Below are 22,641 nucleotides of genomic sequence, written 5' to 3' on the forward strand. Positions count from 1 at the left end.
TATTTCTTTGCACGAGTCCTAGTTGTCTATTATTTTGGTGTGCTAATTAATCTCGTTGTTGTGTGGGCTTCACGTTAACTAGTGACCCCCCCTTTGGAGCCGCCACTGCCCTAAAGTGCTGGCAATTACCTGCGGGACATTCATGGATCAAGGCTCCCTTATAATCTCGTAAACTCGTGCTTGAACTTAGTAATTAATTATTGTCATACATAGGCACTCATCCTGCTCTCTCTCTCTCTCTCTATCAACTCACCTTGCCGACAGCCTGGTTAGTCGGACATTGTTTGAACAGGACGGACCTCCTCCTTACCGTACTAATAAATTGCCGAGCCCCATAGACTGCTCAGCTCCATTACATTTTTAATGTCAGGCTACTCTCTAAGTCAGTGATATTCTTGAGACCTTTCGTGGTCCTTTATTAATTATTCTGTTAGTTTGATTTCGGCTACCTTTGCTAGAGATATTGTCGCTAATAATCTCTTTTTATGTTCGTGACCTGTGGTGGGACTCCCTCACCAGTGGCCGCAAAAGTTCTGATCGCCTCCTGCCACCGGCCCCGACAATAATTACAAAATCAGTATCCAAAAGTATCTGAAATTCTTTTTTTTCACTTAGATATACTCATCTCAGGTAAGTAAATAGAAACAAATGAAAAAGGAATAGAAATGGAGGACTTGAAAGTAAAACGTAGACAAATTCACAAATGTCAAAAGACACTGTATCGTAATGGGCCAGAGTGGGCCCGCGGGTCAGAGCGCGTCACGGTGGGTGGTGGGTCTCAATGGGTCACGCCCTGTTCACTCACGACCCATTCACAAATCTTGTCCTACTTCACCCACGATCCACTGACTCACTCCATCTCTGGTGAGTGATATTACAGCTATCAAAGTCGAAACTTGTGAGTTTACAACTTCCAACCTAATTGACCTTGAATTATTGAGTATGAGTTCAAATGAGTGCTAAGTACGTTGTTCCTACTATTGGGTACGGTACCAGTTTTTGTTAACCCGGATCAGAGCACGTCTTGTAGACCTATGTGATTTTTTTCTCGAACTACTACTTCAGTTGATTGAAGTCATTATTTCAGCATCGTCGCTCGGATTTATGAACAATTTCCTTCAACAGAAAGTACCAGAGATGGCGTGGGTCAATGAAAACTTGACACACGATCCACTGACTCAATCCATCGTGACTCTCTGACTCATGACCACCATGGCCACCCACCCACCGTGACCAAATTCTTCTAAAAAATTTGAACCCTATTCCCCTTAGGATATGTATTATAATGAAAGCAATATGATAACATCCCAGTTTTGATTGGTTCTAGCCCCATATCAAAAGTAATTTCATTTGGTTTTGACGTTTGGCCATGATGACCAGGCGCAAATAGTTACATTTATTTTTTAATATAATAATTTTTATATAGAAGTGAATTGAATATATATATATATATATATATATATATATATATATATATATATATATATATATATATATATATATATATATATATATCCAATTGTCAGCTCCTCTAAAAAGCACAGACTGTGTTTCTTTAAGGCCAAGTAGTAAGTCATATTGCTATTAATACAATTACAAATCTTAATATCAAAAAGAACCTGAAGTTCCTTTTTCACTTAGATATAGGGTCTACTCATCTTAGGTAAGTAAATAGAAACAAATGAAGAACAAAGAAAAATTGATGCATAGACAAATTCACCAGTGTTTTGAAGACGTCTATAATGCAATGAGCAGAGTGGGTCGATGGTTGAGAGTGTGTCACGGTGGGTGGTGGGTCAGAGTGTGTCACTTCCTGTTGACCCACCATCCACTGATCCACTCGCAGATCTTGGCCCATTTGATCTACGACCCACTGATCCACTCCATCTCTTGACAGTACATCATGAAGAGAAGTCAAAATTCTACTTGATAAATATTTGAAGGAGCAAAAGTCTCTCCGCCAAGTGGGTTTTGAGGTGGACAATCTCCGTGTATGTGGATTATCTTTGGATTTTCCCGTTTCCTCTAACTTTCATCATCTCAACATTATGATTTATCTAATCATTACTTCCTCCCTTAGCCTCGTTGCAAAATCGGGGGACATTAAACTAAAAGAAAAAAATTCAAAAATCTAGTCCTTGTTGATTTTGAACTACGCTCATAAAATTACTCCAAGTTTAACAAAAATATTTGCTTTTGGCAACACTAATTAATGAGATGGATCAAAGATAGTGAATGGTAATATAGATACATACTCACTCACAGAGAGACCAAGAATAACACTTACACTACAATTCTTGTCCACTGAGTATCAACTACTCCGTTAAATGGGCCAACATATCCCTTCCCCATTCTTCCACCTCATAGCAACCATTAGCGATGTTTCATTGTCATCTCACTACTGAAGCTGGGGGCCTGGCTACTTTCTCGCCAGCAATTCCTAGCATTTGTTGAGTGACATTTTATTACCGACTTTCTTCAAAGTGATGAACTAATTGTGTTAGCGAGGGAGTGAGAGGCAAAGTGGTTTATTGAAAAGAACAACAGATGTCACTAGTTGTGAGTGCACTTATTGTATACAGAGTAAATAACGAACACTACAGACTTCGGTATGGGGAGAGAGGACACAAGTCATCTAAATCTTCAAGTAACATTTTCATAAGCTAAAATCAAACTCGCAGACATCACAGTGTAACATTATTATATTTCTTTCTTACCTATATTGGCGTTACATATGTCCACAGTTCGAATCACTGAATTCAACACGCTTAAACACCCTTATTGTTACCTGAAATTCTAAATTAAATTCCTGGAAAATCAAGCACATTAAATATTAGACACCATTAATCTTTTATTATTCTTATTATTGTGAATATATATTCTGTTGTTATAGCAACAACAGACGAAAATCTATTTTCTTTTCAATAACTCACATTACATAATTATCTATATAAAATCAACACATATATTCTACATTTTTCTTCTTCTTCTTATCAACAATTTGTGCACCTTTAAGCGTCATTGCCCAAAATAATTACAAGAAAATGGAAGTAATTTATAAATTAGTGTCGGGGCCGGTGGCAGGAGGCGATCAGAACTTTTGCGGCCACTGGTGAGGGAGTCCCACCACAGGTCACGAACATAAAAAGAGATTATTAGCGACAATATCTCTACCAAAGGTAGCCGAAATCAAACTAACAGAATAATTAATAAAGGACCACGAAAGGTCTCAAGAATATCACTGACTTAGAGAGTAGCCTGACATTAAAAATGTAATGGAGCTGAGCAGTCTATGGGGCTCGGCAATTTATTAGTACGGTAAGGAGGAGGTCCGTCCTGTTCAAACAATGTCCGACTAACCAGGCTGTCGGCAAGGTGAGTTGATAGAGAGAGAGAGAGAGCAGGATGAGTGCCTATGTATGACAATAATTAATTACAAAGTTCAAGCACGAGTTTACGAGATTATAAGGGAGCCTTGATCCATGAATGTCCCGCAGGTAATTGGCAGCACTTTAGGGCAGTGGCGGCTCCAAAGGGGGGTCACTAGTTAACGTGAAGCCCACACAACAACGAGATTAATTAGCACACCAAAATAATAGACAACTAGGACTCGTGCAAAGAAATAAATATTTGTAGCGGGACGACAACTTAATAATTAGGCACGTATTATACAACAATGAATTAAAATTAAAGCTAATGCAATGGAGACAGGATTATTAACACACTTAATGGACCTCAAATACATAAACTTCACAAGACAAGGTCAGGCTTGGCTATACTTAAATAATTCAGCCTAATAACAATTTAATCGATAAAACAATAAAAATGGAAGAGATAGTTATCGCTAACAACCTTAGTTGTAGAATCACTTTATAAAAACACAAACGTTGAAATCGGATATTGGGTGCACAGAAGTAGACGTGATTCTGAGTCGATGCGAGGAATCAAGATGCACAATTAAAATCACTAAAACAATTTAAATCACTCACCTCGCAATTGAACACCTACATAGATGAAAGAGTTCCAAGTGGCCTCTGGAGATATCGTCGAGTCCTGTATAAGTCCAGTTGAGCTTAGCGTGGTAACAAGATGTTCGTTGCAACCAAGAATTCCCAGAAGATGTCTGTATTGGTTCGAGCGGTAAAACCAACGAGATGCTTCCACTTCCTACGGAGAGTGAAGTTCTTTCTCCAATCGGAATTCTCACGGCGAATGCAGGAATAGTACTGGAGTCGCAGAACACACACACAGAAGGGTGATGGTTCACTCAACTACAGAAGATAAAGAGTTCGGTCCTCAACAGGCGTGACTGGTGTAGTGGTTCTCGTAGGAACCAGAGAACGGAAGAGATGTGATAATAATGACTTCGACGAACGGCTTCTTCGGAGGTACTTTCTGAGAGAATATAAGTAGGTGAGGTCGTACTTTGAAAACGTTAGATAGGCGTTTTAAATGACTGGGACGCCGAGTTAGAAGTAGTATGAGTTTTATTGTAAGTTGCTTTTGTACAGCGCAGAAGAGTTGATAAGCAATAAGTTGTTATACATCAGAGGTAACTTTAGATGACGCACAAGTCTAGTGGCGTATGCGTGAAACTTGAGAGGGGTCAGAATATGACCAATGATAAAAGAGAAACAAGGGCAGTTCAATGAAGAGATTGAATTACGACTGCCTGCATGTAGTAGTAGGAAACTTACTAGAAACAACGTTCAGCACAGTAACAAAGTTCTTACTGTATTGCACACACGAAATGAAAACAGAGATGGTCCTTGGTAGGAGAACGGAGATGACGGAGTTCTCCACTAACACAGTGTAATAACACACTCTGAGAATGCACTAGTAAACTTACTAGAAACAACGTTCAGCACAGTAACAAAGTTCTTGCTGTATTGCACACACGAAATGAAAACAGAGATGGTCCTTGGTAGGAGAACGGAGATGACGGAGTTCTCCACTAACACAGTGTAATAACACACTCTGAGAATGCACTAAGTTCTTCTCTCTATGACTCTAACAAAGTCAGAGAAGAAACGCAAGTCCGGCGGGCGAAGGACAGAAGCCTGAGCCCGAAGAGTGGGCCGGAGCCCCCGGCGACGAGCACGAAGCTCGTGCCTCGTAGACACACAATGATTTCCCCCTGAGAACAGCTTGTACATCTATTTTGTATTCAGGGAGTTTATTCACACGTTACGTACGTGGGAGTATAGTAGGGTGGTATCTTCCCAAAAGGGCGGATACTCGTGTGCAATGAAATTAGTCTTTACGTTTAGATTGGGTACTGATAATCTAAACGACTATTTAGGGTGTTAACTAGAATAGTCACGCATGCGCGTTATTACAAACAGTATAAGGCTTTAGCGTCATCTAGTACATAATATCCAAATTAAAAGTCAAAGGTTAATTTGATATTACAAAGAAAATCAAGCTTTATCCAGATTTTACAGGTTTCTTAATCGTTTCACAATGATACCAAAAATACAAGTGTTCCCAAGACACTTATTTTATACGGTGTCAAAATAGACATATTTAGTATTTTCGAAGTGTCAACTTCGGCGCCAAAATGTTAATTATACGTCTACCATGTTTTTGAGAACATCTGGGCTTAAACAGAGGACAATGAGAGTATTCAGAAAATAACATCAGACTCTCAGATAAGACACAAGGGTTAGATATTCCCTTGCACGTGCAGCGAATCGAAGGTTATAGGTTACCAATTCAGATCTGTTTCTCAAGATGCAAAGAGGGGAGAAAAAGATATGAGTTTCCTCTTACGAGAAAACAGCTAACTTTAAGTATTCGTCTGGCTTAGTTATTCCACAGAAAGAACAAAATATAAAGAGAGAAATTTAACATTGACTAATACCTGCAATAATTACATGGCAATAAAGCAAGTAAAAGGTTTTTAAATAGTAATTATGAATTTAATAACAGTAAGAAAAGCAAAAAATTAGGTCGGCCCGAAGGCGCCTCAGGTCGGCCGCTACAGTCCTCCCGCGTAAAATAAAAAAAAATAGACGAGGGAACTGAGGAATATTTTTTTTGACTACTTGGGCTTAAATTTTTTTTTGAGAAAAAAAATTAAGTGGCAATATTGTTTTTAAACTTTAGAGTTGGCAACACTTTTTAATCTTTAGGATTGGCAACACTGCTTAATACTCATACATAGATATATTCAATTAAAATTCCTTAGTCCTAGTTGGCAACACTTACTAATTCTTTAAGTAAAGTTCATAAAGGTAAAACTTTTTTTTTTTTTTTTTTGCTTATACCAGCGAATATTATTTTATACACAATTATAGCTAAATAATCGAAGTACTTAAATCCATAAAGTAAAAACCCTTGAAATAATTATATAGTATTAGGTAACACCATAATTAAATAATGACACAAAAGTAGTTATATCAGTAGTACAGAAGTACTCGTTAAAATCCCAAAATAGCTTAAATATATATTTTTGTGTATATAAGAAGATATACGATTATCTAAAGGTCTAATACCTAGGTCATACCCAAACAATTAAAAAGTTAAAGAAATGTTTATATATATACACCTATAACTAGAATTAAATATGAGAACCCAAAATTATTATTAAACTACGTTAATAAACAAAGTTATCATTAGACTACCAATTATTTAGATATAAAATCTCGATTGTGAGTGAATCACAAATTTAAGAAATTACTACATAGCTCTACCAATGGTTATATACGTATAATACAAAGAGTTCCCTAGTTGGTACGATTTGTTCCTACATATTTACAAAACTAAGCTTTGTCTATAAAAATATACAAAGACTAACAAGGCCAATACAACCTGATTTCGTATAAATACACTATACCTATTAAAACATTATAGCGAGGGATAACATAAATGACCTCAATTATGTACAGTACACATTTAAAATAATTTTTTTTTACTCAGTTTTTTTTTAGTTATTATTATTATAATACGAGTTCCTATATATACAAAGGATATACCTATATGTAAAGGAGATGGATGACCCATACTAAAATAATATAGTTAGATATTAAACCCAAGTAACATGCAATTATGCTATACAAATCAATTATAACTACAAAGGAAGTATATATAGATCACAAATATTTACACGCATTTTTTTTTTTTTTTTTTTTTACTAATCTACAATCATTTACGGTAGTTGGATTCTTAATCTCTCTAGACATTCAAGGAACTGCACATGTCCTAAACGAAAGTTCCACTAGGTATATATACAGAATTACTAAATTTAACAAAAGATTTGAATGACTTCTATATTATTAAAAAGTACAAGAATCAACTACTTAAAATTCTAGGGATTATACACACTACATAGAATCGCAAGACTACCGTATACAGAATATAATTACATTAGTTAATGAAGTATTTAATTCATGATTTTTATTATTATTATTATTATTATTACTATATGTAAATTTTCTTTTTCTCTACGTTTTGTTTTCGGATACATTAATTAAAAATTTACACTTTATCACTTACTCCAAAATTGTCAAAACAAACCATTAAATATAAGATAAGAAAGGGAGCCAGTTTGTTTTTATGTTCTTCTAGTCTTTACCAAAATTGGGTTACTGGGACTCCCTGAGGTCGAAGGTTATCCACTACCGGAGGGTAGTTGGGAATTGACGCTCAGATGTTTTCTATTCTTTTTTTTTTTTTTTTTGCTACTACACTCCACGCTGAGGTCAGGGTGGTGTGAAGAAAAAGAAATTATACTACAGCCCTGTCTGGTAAGGGTCTGGTTTTTCTTTAAACAGAGAACGGCCAAAAGAAGAATTTCTATGTTTCATACAAGCTTTCGAATGAAATGAAGGCTGATTTCTTTTAGCACGAAAGGGATAACTAGAACATATATATATATTTTATTAAACGCTTTATAACATTCATCCTTTTAAACAATTTGAATTCAGTACGGAACAGCGTATGAATGTTTCGAAATGAACCCCTTTTAAATAGCATTTATATGGAACACGGCTCAATACAGGGTGTTCATAAACTAAATGGCAAGTTTATAGTTACGTCTAAAATACCTGAATTACAATATGACGCAAACGACCAATATACAAGATCAATTATGGTCTAAACTTTCAACTTTTACATTTAACAATATGCCAATTAACGCGTGGTTCAATATTATTGTTTAGTGACTATTGTCACGCAGTTGAACAGACGCTTAACAAAATCAATCAAATAAATCATCTCAATTTATAGAATGAACTGCTACAAATAATTAATCAACGCAGTTGAACAGACGCTTAATAAACTTAATCAAATAAATCGTCTTAATTTATAAAAGGAACTGCTACAAATAATTAATCAACGCAGTTGAACAGACGCTTAATAAACTTAATCAAATAAATCGTCTTAATTTATAAAAGGAACTGCTACAAATAATTAATCGATAAGAGAGGTAGAGTTACAATATAAAATTTCAAATCAACATATATTTAATTGTACTATTCGCACAGAGGTACTTCACTTTTACGTCATTTTATTAACAAAGGAACCAATTATAACTGAAGTACTGACGTTTAGAAATTAACAATGAATTTAAATATAACTTCAGGCAATTATCTTGTTGCCTTACTATGATAACAACTACCTTTTACAGTAAAATATTGATATCATTCAATTGGTAGGTCTTAATTTCAACCTGGATATTCACCAAAATTCATATTAATTATCACATATAGTAGATATCAAAATACAATTATCATATGCATTATAACGCATAATATATCAAATGCCATTATCATATTTATTATAATGTATATTCACGTTAGAATATTATTAGAATTACAGCTTAAAATATCTATTCCTAGTAAATACAATAATCAATATATCCAAATGATAAAAATAGAATGTGCCACAACTTTATAGAAATACAATCGAACGGGAATAGACTATAATTACTTAAATACATTTAAGAACAATTAATACAATTCAACGAGAATTCCTTACAGGAGACATGATGTCGACTCTTAGATACAAATTAAGTTGGCACTCGGACGGCAGGAGGCAAGAGAGGTATAATAAAGATTACTTTTAGCCTATCTTCTAATATTAACTCATATGACCCTGGGACTTACATTTACTTCGCATTTATTCATAACTTTAGCTTTGAGGAATTTAACCGCGTATTTACATTTTAGAGACCTTTTGGGATATCTATACGCACAAAAGAACGATTTATCATTTCAAATAGGAGACAAGAAAGAGTTTATATGCAATTACAAAGTGATCAATAATGCACTTATTTACTAAACAGGGCGGCTGTATTTGACATTTAGGCCCGATAAGAATTTTATTCTAGAAAATAACTCGATTCCTGGACTTGCAAAAGCATTTCTTTTACTCATGATATTATAACATCACTAATTTACGCGGAAGCTAGAAAACATAACAATACTTGATACATTGGACAAGCGAATTTAATTCTCTCTTCGGACAACCTTAGATTTTCTTAAGGACTCGTGCTCGGACTCATTAGGGAGCAAGAGTGCTCAAAAGGATTAGGTCTACACAAACGCACCTTTGATTAGATTAGGCACTCGCGAGCAAGAACATTCATGACCATTTAAATACAACATTAGCTTCCATACATATCATTACCATCTCGAAAAGCACATAATTAAAACTTTAACACCATAGGGTGTCTTTCGAACGAAACACTGGGCTTCCTTCCGAAAGAACCAAGCATTCTCTGGTCGTTCGTTAGTAAACTGAACGATAATAAACAGCTGCGGGACCTAAGGGGTCCATAGCGACCTGGGATGTAATAGGAGGGTCCCGTACCTTTAAGGGGGTAAGCCTTCTCAAAGATCCGGCTTAACATCCTTACAATTACGCGGACGCACCCTTATACAATAAGGTCGATATAACAGAGGATCCACATCAGAGATTGCGCGATTCTCAGCTAATACAAGCGATAGAAACAAGCGACAATTTTCTGAAACGACCAATTTACGCTTTGGGGCTGATAATTATAGTTAATTATCACGTTTGATGGAATTGGTACAATAAGATCGATTCAACGGAGTATAATCATCAGAGATTGCACGATTCTCAGCTAATACAAGCGATAGAAACAGGTGGCAATTCTCTGAACGACCAATGTACGCTTTGGGGCTGATAATTATAGTTAATTATCACGTTTGATGGAATTGGTACTCTTTTTAGGAAAGGGAATTGACACATCCTAACCTAATCTAGACTCCATGAATTACTGCTGGAACAAGGGAGAGGTATGATCACTGTCTCAATCTTTTCCGACAGGGTGTCTCCCAACGACACGTTCCAAAATTAGATAGCTCGCTAAAATTTACAAAATAATTACACAACTCGAGGCAGTAGTGCTCGGCAAGGAATAGCAAAATTAATAACAATACTACAGAGCACGGTTTTACGTCCTGAACGAATGAAATTATTAACACAATGACTACGGTCGAATTTATCGTGACCGGAAAGTGATAAATTTATAGATAATTCAACTTCTAACATAATGAATAAGAAAAGATTCATTGATTAATAATGTCTACTAATAAATTATTTAAACGTCTCCTTAATTAATAACAATAGCTAAGCACAAACGGAATTGTTAGGATTAGTCTTTCTACTACATTAAGTTCACATATTTCTTCCTTAATAAAACAGCCTTACACTGGCAATTAAAGTTTACAAGAGCTTTATTCAAATTACAAAACTTTGATGCCAGGGACTTCAAAAGCATTAACGCATATCCTAATACTTTACGCTCTTATCATTTAATCAAAATACAAGGGATCTCGCGGTTTTTGAATACAGGGTACTATACTTCAGGGGTGTCCCACATTAGTGTTGTCTTTATTCAAACACGACTTAAAATAATAAAATAACGAGTTAGGATTAATATTACAACAACTTATTAAGAATGGTCTCTACTTAAAACAAATTACTAACTGAATTTATTGCCCTTTTAAACTTTCAATCTTGGTATACTTAATCCTCTCATAATTAACAAAAAGCGCGTCCTTTCATAAACAATAAAATTAAATTGGCCTCCAAGAGAATTTAAAATAATTTGAAAGCTTCAAAATCACAATAATGAATCTCATTATGAACTTTTACTGAGAAACGAAACATATTAAGGCTTTAGTTCGTATAGTTCGTGTAAGGAATCTCTTTAGCACCTAACATAATATTTAATTTACCACTAACGCTGAGAAGCCAGTCGGGGAAAGATCCAGAATTTACCCACAATCAAAGAACTAACAACGCGTGAGTATAAGGACTCACAGAATGAAAATTTCAAAATAAATTTCAAAATTTCAATGATGTTTGTTTTGACTGACTTGTACATTAATTACACAAGCAGAATTTGAATACTTGGAGTTCCTACACCAGCCTTACGACTGATGATTCTTGAAATGAACCTCGCGAAAATCCATTGCAAGAATCGAACTCAGAATACGTTGAGAAGCTTTGAATACAGAACGGAATAGCTTTCATCTCGATAGGTGAAGAAGAAAGTATCTGTTCCGTATTTGGCGCCTTAAACCTTCTCAAGGTATTATGTTGATATTTTTCCCTACAGTTTTTAGAATACTAAGGCAGTACACAACCGAGGAATGCTAACCAACACATTTCCTTTTTCTCGCTTTTTCTTTTCACAAAATATATAGATATATATATATATATATATATATATTTTTTTTTTTTTTGTTTTGCCCAGCTGGGGAAACTAACAGAGAACAGATGTTTTCTCTCTGTGTTGAAGAAAAAGGAACGAACTATTCTTTTGATATATGGACTGTTTCTTTTTCCTTCCCTCATTGACTTCTCTAGAACAAGCAAAATGATAGCTAAACTTTCAGGGTAGAAGGGGGCATTTGCCCAACGCAACACATCAACACAAAATGTTTACATTTAGATTTAAATTTCAAGCAACTTAATAGGAAACCTGTCATTTCAATTAACACAATTTAAACATTAAATTATACGTTACTCATCTAGAATATAGATGTGACCCTAAGCAAACAATATAACACAATGAAAGTAATAATATAAATAACTCCTGCTTTGTCATTTACAAAAGCAACATAGGATTCTATAATCAATATCAATTAACACATTATTAGATGACGAGCTAATGATCGAATCCCACTGTTGAACACCAAATTTATGTCGGGGCCGGTGGCAGGAGGCGATCAGAACTTTTGCGGCCACTGGTGAGGGAGTCCCACCACAGGTCACGAACATAAAAAGAGATTATTAGCGACAATATCTCTACCAAAGGTAGCCGAAATCAAACTAACAGAATAATTAATAAAGGACCACGAAAGGTCTCAAGAATATCACTGACTTAGAGAGTAGCCTGACATTAAAAATGTAATGGAGCTGAGCAGTCTATGGGGCTCGGCAATTTATTAGTACGGTAAGGAGGAGGTCCGTCCTGTTCAAACAATGTCCGACTAACCAGGCTGTCGGCAAGGTGAGTTGATAGAGAGAGAGAGAGAGCAGGATGAGTGCCTATGTATGACAATAATTAATTACAAAGTTCAAGCACGAGTTTACGAGATTATAAGGGAGCCTTGATCCATGAATGTCCCGCAGGTAATTGGCAGCACTTTAGGGCAGTGGCGGCTCCAAAGGGGGGTCACTAGTTAACGTGAAGCCCACACAACAACGAGATTAATTAGCACACCAAAATAATAGACAACTAGGACTCGTGCAAAGAAATAAATATTTGTAGCGGGACGACAACTTAATAATTAGGCACGTATTATACAACAATGAATTAAAATTAAAGCTAATGCAATGGAGACAGGATTATTAACACACTTAATGGACCTCAAATACATAAACTTCACAAGACAAGGTCAGGCTTGGCTATACTTAAATAATTCAGCCTAATAACAATTTAATCGATAAAACAATAAAAATGGAAGAGATAGTTATCGCTAACAACCTTAGTTGTAGAATCACTTTATAAAAACACAAACGTTGAAATCGGATATTGGGTGCACAGAAGTAGACGTGATTCTGAGTCGATGCGAGGAATCAAGATGCACAATTAAAATCACTAAAACAATTTAAATCACTCACCTCGCAATTGAACACCTACATAGATGAAAGAGTTCCAAGTGGCCTCTGGAGATATCGTCGAGTCCTGTATAAGTCCAGTTGAGCTTAGCGTGGTAACAAGATGTTCGTTGCAACCAAGAATTCCCAGAAGATGTCTGTATTGGTTCGAGCGGTAAAACCAACGAGATGCTTCCACTTCCTACGGAGAGTGAAGTTCTTTCTCCAATCGGAATTCTCACGGCGAATGCAGGAATAGTACTGGAGTCGCAGAACACACACACAGAAGGGTGATGGTTCACTCAACTACAGAAGATAAAGAGTTCGGTCCTCAACAGGCGTGACTGGTGTAGTGGTTCTCGTAGGAACCAGAGAACGGAAGAGATGTGATAATAATGACTTCGACGAACGGCTTCTTCGGAGGTACTTTCTGAGAGAATATAAGTAGGTGAGGTCGTACTTTGAAAACGTTAGATAGGCGTTTTAAATGACTGGGACGCCGAGTTAGAAGTAGTATGAGTTTTATTGTAAGTTGCTTTTGTACAGCGCAGAAGAGTTGATAAGCAATAAGTTGTTATACATCAGAGGTAACTTTAGATGACGCACAAGTCTAGTGGCGTATGCGTGAAACTTGAGAGGGGTCAGAATATGACCAATGATAAAAGAGAAACAAGGGCAGTTCAATGAAGAGATTGAATTACGACTGCCTGCATGTAGTAGTAGGAAACTTACTAGAAACAACGTTCAGCACAGTAACAAAGTTCTTACTGTATTGCACACACGAAATGAAAACAGAGATGGTCCTTGGTAGGAGAACGGAGATGACGGAGTTCTCCACTAACACAGTGTAATAACACACTCTGAGAATGCACTAGTAAACTTACTAGAAACAACGTTCAGCACAGTAACAAAGTTCTTGCTGTATTGCACACACGAAATGAAAACAGAGATGGTCCTTGGTAGGAGAACGGAGATGACGGAGTTCTCCACTAACACAGTGTAATAACACACTCTGAGAATGCACTAAGTTCTTCTCTCTATGACTCTAACAAAGTCAGAGAAGAAACGCAAGTCCGGCGGGCGAAGGACAGAAGCCTGAGCCCGAAGAGTGGGCCGGAGCCCCCGGCGACGAGCACGAAGCTCGTGCCTCGTAGACACACAATGATTTCCCCCTGAGAACAGCTTGTACATCTATTTTGTATTCAGGGAGTTTATTCACACGTTACGTACGTGGGAGTATAGTAGGGTGGTATCTTCCCAAAAGGGCGGATACTCGTGTGCAATGAAATTAGTCTTTACGTTTAGATTGGGTACTGATAATCTAAACGACTATTTAGGGTGTTAACTAGAATAGTCACGCATGCGCGTTATTACAAACAGTATAAGGCTTTAGCGTCATCTAGTACATAATATCCAAATTAAAAGTCAAAGGTTAATTTGATATTACAAAGAAAATCAAGCTTTATCCAGATTTTACAGGTTTCTTAATCGTTTCACAATGATACCAAAAATACAAGTGTTCCCAAGACACTTATTTTATACGGTGTCAAAATAGACATATTTAGTATTTTCGAAGTGTCAACTTCGGCGCCAAAATGTTAATTATACGTCTACCATGTTTTTGAGAACATCTGGGCTTAAACAGAGGACAATGAGAGTATTCAGAAAATAACATCAGACTCTCAGATAAGACACAAGGGTTAGATATTCCCTTGCACGTGCAGCGAATCGAAGGTTATAGGTTACCAATTCAGATCTGTTTCTCAAGATGCAAAGAGGGGAGAAAAAGATATGAGTTTCCTCTTACGAGAAAACAGCTAACTTTAAGTATTCGTCTGGCTTAGTTATTCCACAGAAAGAACAAAATATAAAGAGAGAAATTTAACATTGACTAATACCTGCAATAATTACATGGCAATAAAGCAAGTAAAAGGTTTTTAAATAGTAATTATGAATTTAATAACAGTAAGAAAAGCAAAAAATTAGGTCGGCCCGAAGGCGCCTCAGGTCGGCCGCTACATTAGATATATACAATCTCGTTGTGTATATGGCTCCTGACGAGGACTTCTTAAATTGTTCACAATTTAAGAAAGAATCCTGGACCGTTACATATTCTTACATATATGGTTACCTTACTTTCTGAATAGTCCTCGTATATATACATTACAATACATATATTAATTTCATTTTATCTTCACGATAATCTTACATTTATTTAATAATCAATTATATTTTAATTCTATAAATTATCGTCGAAGAGGACTTATTCAAAAATACGATCAACTTGTTTAATTATTCAGGTCCTAAGGTATATTCTTTAGTTCAATATCATTGGAGCCAGAGTTGGCGTGGGTCAATGAAAACTTGACCCACAACCCACTGACCCACCACCCAACATGACCCACCACCCACCGTGACCCACTATGACCCACCACCCACGGTGACCCACTACCCACCGTGACCCACCACCCACCATGAACCACTCTTATCCACTGTGACCTACTCTGACTGACCAAAATCCATCGTCATCAACTCTGAACACTATCCAGGGCCTCTTCTGTATTGACTAAAGAGTTTACACTTTAAATAAAACAAGACTGTGAAACTGTCACTAATTTCTAGTCAATTGGTCAAGCACCACTCTGCTACAATAACGGTGGATTGACCTTTACAATATCAAATGATAAGGTGTTTGTCAGTGAGGAAATTGAAACACTTCGAGGTGGGGAGAAATTAGTGTATGCCTAAAATATACTTGTACTAAAAGAGTATTCTTGCAAGTGTTAATTTCTCAACGCATTCCAAAAGAAACTTCTATTCACAGGAAAATACCCCTGTACGATATGGAAAAGGTTATGGTTTCTCAGTTCACAGTATTTTCTTTTTTTTTTTACAAAAGATTTGAAAAATCAGTTTTTCATAGTGTATAAAGGAGCTCGAGTACCCTCTGTGAGAGCATCTCCATAAAGTATGCTCATAATTGTAATTTGTGTAATAAGTCTCTTCTTTGCTTTAGTTAAAGCTTACTTTGAATAAATATGCAATTATTATGAATATTTATTCAAAGTAGTTTACCTAAAGCAAAGAAGAGACTTATTAAAAATTAGGTACAAAGTTGAATAACATAAATAAGCCATTAGTAATACAAGTATACATTTTCCATAACTCGTAATTTGTCACCTTAAAACAAATCTGAAATCGGGTTTTTTTTCCTGTTGGCCTCCAACTTTTTCGTGGTAAATCATCCGCAGCGGAATTATGTCCATCCTTCAGCCAAGAAATAACTAGCTCGTCTACTTTGAGCTTGTCTAGCGGTAGGCCATTAACATTGATGAACAACAAGTTAAGACAATGTTTGAGCACTTAGTCTATTTCTAATATCAGTCATCTGTAAATTCATAAGGAGAAATCCCCGTTTGCACTCTGTCGTGGAAATTGATAATACTTCTACCCGATTTCTGCAACTTCTCATCGACAATCTGCTTGTTAGACTTAAGTCTGATAACGATTTTTCTTGGTTAGGTTTGAAATACTCAGCAAGAAGTATCATCTCTATCACCATACAACATCTTTTTCATATCGACCATGTCAGTTGGCAATGTCGACTCATGGAGAACAGAAACTTCATCTACCATGCCTTCGATAGGGAATCTTGTGCATAAATTATCAATTAAAGCCTGATAAACTGATGATTTCTTATTTGTTTATAAATTTAATTTTTGGAATTACACATGATGGTTTGATGCCATTACTAAGTTTCCTACCCCTCTAGAAAGCGAAAGGGAACGAGGTTCCTGGAAAGTGTTTCAGCGGTGAATGGGAATTTCCCTCCTTCATAATCTTCAATTACCGCACTGCTGTTTGGCATGGGCCAAATTACGATAAACTTCAATTAAATTATCATAGTATAATTAGTTCCTTGATAAATTATCGATACTTTTCAGTGGAAAAAAGGATGAAATTTGAAAGTTCCAAATCAAGATAAGTAGATCAACGTAAAGGGGGAAAAAAAAGAGTAAAATTTTCCATACAATTATGCGTACAATCCAAAGTTTAAATTTCCTTGTAATTAAGCTTACAGTACAAATTTTATGCCTATTTTTCTTACAACTTTATGGATTGATTGCTCTGTGCTCGGTATGTTAAGCGCTCCATAAAATAAACATAAGCTTCAGCAATTATTATAGTAGAAAGCAATGGATATATGAAGCAAAGCGTTGTATTTTTTGTTTCTGTTTTTTCTTAATTAATATCGATTGTTTTCGATCATTTTTACAAACTAACTCACTGCCAATTTTCCATATATAGAAAGTGCCCCTCTCCATAAAGGAGAATTTTTAAAAAAATGCTAGGACACATTCTGTTTATTTTCAATAAAGAGTTAATACACTGAATTTCAGCTCCGTAAGTTTAACGGCTTGCGAGATGCTCTTTTTTTTTCGCAAAAATTCGGATCGTCACTACCTCCTTAGGATATTATGTATTATAATGAAAGCAATATAACATCCCAGTTTGGATTAAGGCCTAACTATATACCAAAAGTAACTTCATTTGACTTTGCAATTTGACCGTGATGATCAGGCGCACACAGTTGCATCCAATTTTTTATATAATAATTTACATATTACAGTGATTCAAAAATGTATTTTTTCCAGTAGTTAGCTCCTCTAAAAACTCATAGGTCTCGAAAGCCAAGTAGTTGTTTAAGCCCTATTGCTATTATTACAATTACAAATATCAATATCCAAAAGTACCTGAAGTGTTTTTTTTTTATTATTATTATTATTTGGTTAGATTTATTCACCTCAGGTAAGTAGACAGAAACAAATGGAAAAGGAAGGGAAATGAAGGTCTTGAAAGTAAAACGAAGACAAATTTACCAGTCTTCAGAAGATACTGTCTACAATGCAGTGAGCAGAGTGGGTCGGTAGATCAGACTGAGTCGGTGGGTCGCAGTAGATCATGGTGGGTGGTGGGTCGCAGTGGGTCATGGTGGGTGGTGAGCTATAGACTTTTTAAAACCATAAGATAAATTTAATTCTACTGATGTAATTCAATTTTACTCTGTACCCTAGTGTTATCTTGCAACTATAAGCGTAACGAATTCCAAATAACGGTAGTATTGACTAGACATAGTATAGTATGTAGCACTACTTGAAACGAGCGCCAGCTATTCATATAATGACCTATTCCACATAATTCTCTTCAAAACCTTTTCCGCCAATTTCTCTTAAACTGAAGGACAATTCCACCTAGTCATCGATACATCAATTCAGTTCTCAATGCTGACTTATTATCTATGTTTATGTATACATTTGAAAATTTTACTTATTATTCTACATTCATGTTTTGTTACTAAATTGTCAATTCCTAATGCAGTCAAAGTGTTTATTTTTTTATTTCAGAAACGTAGATGATAATCTAGGTGCTTCTATCTCTATATCTCAGATTATCGTTTTAGCTGGTGCAAGCTCAAATGCATCTAAAGTAACAGAAAGATCCCAGGAAAAATGTTTTACAAAGAAGGGAACATGTTTTACAAAGAAGAAGGGGTAGTACGTAAGAAACAGAAAAGAATTCTGTCTTATCTCAGAGACCCTAAACCTTGTTCTCCCGCAAGAGCAGAGGTGCTTCATAGTAAAATAAGTAATATTGTGGCAGAGCCAATATTTTTGGATAACAAAGATCATAATTTAACAATTAATTTTTATTTATTTTGAGAATATTGGATTTATGTAAGATATTAAAATTGTTGTTTGGTGAAGGAAAATAACAAATATAAATTATGTCAATGCAAGTTTTATGAAATTATACTATTTTGCCGTCAGCGAATAAAAACAAACAATAGCACATAGTTAGTAGTCTGCGAATGCAGGAAATAAATTTATAAAATGCGTCGGCAATAACAATTGGTAAAATCATGAGTTGCATTTGTACAATGTTTGTGAACACGAGACACATTCACGGATATGTAGAAATTGTCTAGAATCATGAGATCAGAGCATTCCAAGTGTTGCAGTTTTTGTTCTCGAAATGAGGAAGAAACTTGTTTTTCCAAAGAAAGGAGGACACACGTGCCTGACGTCAGACGACGCCACCGAATTCCTGGAGTGAATTTTCAAACAAAACTGGAGGACAGGAGGTCTCTAGAGGGAGAAGGACCGAGCCGATTCATCGAGTAGTACCGAGTCGTTAGACGGAGAAGTTCGAATACTGCAAAGTCTTTGAATGTGAATTGAAAGTACTTATTCAATTACGAAGTTGAGACTGGAGTCTCAATGCGCCGATTTTTAACGAACTAACATCCAACGTTAGTTAAACCAGAACATTGGATAGAGAAGCCATTTCCAATGTGGACCGTGTCTTAACCCGAGAGACACCTGTCAACTACGATATCAACTTGGCGATATCGACATCTAATAATCAACCCAGGAGAGCACCATCAGCGACCATCGACAGAAGATATCAATCAAGGTATGTGTGACTTCGAGTTCAGTGTTCAAATGCTCAATGCTTGGTATGCGTTGCTCTTCTGGCAAAGTTTTTAGATATCCGATTTTAACCACGACATTTACACAAGCAACACTTTATAATCAGAAATACAACTGTTAATTATCCCTTGAACTTATGAGTTGTCATTTTAATTTAATCCCCGTAAAAACATGTTTAATGCAGTAACCTCTCGCATAGAAAATAGTAACTTACCCACTCATTCTAGATGGTGAGTGGAAGGTGATCTGCTTAGTTCAACGATTGCATCCCCATTTCAAGGCACGAACTGAGGAGGTTGTCAATATGGTACCAAAGGATCTTCTTCCCTTGCCTTTCGTTGAAGCAGTTCGGTTTCTTGAATTTATGAAGGAAATAGAACCAAGTTACCAGTCACCATCCAGGCAAACTGTGACTCGCCGCATTGAAGCCTTGTTTTCTAAGGAGAAGTGTGTCTGCGGAATCGATTGCTTTGACAACAGATAGCTGGACTTCGCAGGCTACGGAAAGTTATATTACAATCACAGCCCACTATATGCTTCTATCTAAGTTCAATAAGTTCAGTCCTTCAAATAATTGAAATAGAAGTGAGGCACACAAGGGTAAACCTAACTCAGCACTTAGCACATGTTGCAGAATAGTGGAACATTTCAGATAAAATACATATAATTGTCTATTTTATTTATTTACTTGTTTATTTAAGAACACAACAGGTAATTCTACCCAATTACAGTGTTCATGTCAGAGTTACATAGAATAGCTGTAATATATTTGCGAAATCTATTCTGACTCATACCGCGTATATCCAGAACTTTTTTATATTTACTCAGTTTGTTGTACACTGCACCCATCCTCCACGTTGGTGACTGTTTTGTTGCATTTGTTTGAGATTTCTTACAATAAAAGAAATTTCCATTGCCCACACGTATGTTTCCATTGGGTACCCTGAGATGAAAGGCAGAGACCAAATCCTTACTATTTAATTTGTTATTTAATATTTTGTACAAGAATATCATGTTATTTAACACTCTTCTGTGATTGAGAGACATTGTGTTAAAATTTTCATTAAGAGAAGTATTATTTTCATATCTGTGGAAGATGCCTGTTTTCTTGTACACCAGAAACCGCAGAAATTTATTTTGAACTCTTTCTATTCTAATAGAGTCTTTCTTCGTGTGGGGTTCTATATAATAGACGCATATTCTAATTTTGATCTAACAAATGAAAAATATAATTTCAGTAAAGCATTCGACTTATTAAATTCCCTTCCATTCTCAAAATGAATCCAAGATTTCTGTTTGCGTCATTTACAATTTGACTTATATGATGCTTAAACGATAGTTTGTTATCGTATATTACACCCAAATCTTTGACAGTTTGTCCCCCCATTGACAATGCTAGTAATACCACAAGTGCGGTACAAGAACTTCCGTATGCAAGCATATGTTGTTTTGTTCAGACTCTACAACCCTCTATAAATAAGGGTCTTGCAATAGAAAAAATCGAGAAAATGTTATGTGGTGCTAGTCGGATTGTTGCCCACCTTAAACATAGTACGTTGGCAACGTCAGAAATGGAAAAACAGTAAAGGTTATTAGGATTGGCAGTACATTTCCTTATACAGCAAGTTAAAACTCGGTGGAATAGCATACATGGAATGCTTGAGAGATTGACAGAACAAAGGAGAGCTCTTAACAATGAATTATCAGATAGAAATGTAACAAAGGCGTCAGATTGCAAGAAGTTTAACCCTTTAAAGATTTCCACTTTCTGAGGTTTCTAGGCTTTCACTCAAACAGCTACTGCTTCCTTACTATTTATCGTAGGATCATGGTTCATACCTCTTTTTTTTTTTTTTTTTTATCGCGATAGGCCATACTTACCAACGGTACCACGTAGCCATAACATAAACCTTAACCGGAAAAATCGGGAAAAAACGGATTTTTTGTGAAAAAATTCACCCCTTCATAACATTTGTGCTCCTCGGACCCGGCCTTGATTTCACGTAGGGATGTAAAAAAAAAGTTGATAAATACCCAAAGGTATACACAATCCTTATGCAAAGCTTCAATCTGATATCTTGTAAACTAAAAGCGTGAAAAAGTTTTGAAATTTGCGTTAAGAAAAAAAGTCACGCCCCTTCGCCCCACTTGGCGCCGCCAAGTTGACCATCTGGTTCCAAAACGCATCTGTGGTATTCTTTGGTCCATCCTTGACTTGAAAAATAAAAACAAAATCCCGGCTTAAATGCCTATTATAGAACCTAAATAAGCGGTCAAAGACGATAGTACGCCATAGTATATAAATATAACAGAACTCTTAAAAAGGTTGAACTTCCTACAGACTAGGGATGACCACATTTTTAGGGTAAACGGAAAACGGAATATAATTCTTCCGGAAACTGGAAAATTAGAAAGGAAAGACGGAAAATTTTCCGGGAAAATGGAAGACGGAAAATTTTCCAGAAAATCGGAAGACGGAAAATTTTCCGGAAAAGCGGAAGATGGAAAATTTTCCGGAAAAACAGAAAACGGAAAATGTGATTTCCGGAAACCGGAAAACTCTTTTTCCGGAAATGGCCATCCTTAGTCCAAACCATATGAATCCCGCCGGGAATCGAGTACGAGTTTCCTACAAGAAAGGCGCGTGCAAAAACGTAGGTTACATGTATTAATCCTGTAGTATTTTAATTTAACGTACAGCAAATGTATAACTGAAAAAGTATATTTTATACGTACTTTTCATATAAGTGTTCCATCTATACGTAGTTTCCGTACGAACGAAAGACCTGTATACAGGCAGTCAGGTTCTCACATACAGATGAAGTATGTAACATATAGCTGACGTATGTAACATACGTATACGTATGTAATGTACGGAAGATTGTTAGATGTCATACATCCTGCAACAGCATGGTGTAACATCTAAGCGGGGAAGAGAGTAGTACGTATGTAGCATATGGATAGCGTATGCTCCGTACTGATTTCTGTAGTAAACATAAGGATCCCGTATATTCGTACAATATACCGCTATTCGGATAACGGATTTTTCTCAGTGTAAATATCTGATCTTATA

Source organism: Thermobia domestica, chromosome 12, assembly GCF_964235325.1.
Source record: "Thermobia domestica chromosome 12, izTheDome1.hap1.1, whole genome shotgun sequence".
NCBI classification, from domain to species: Eukaryota; Metazoa; Arthropoda; class Insecta; order Zygentoma; family Lepismatidae; genus Thermobia; species Thermobia domestica.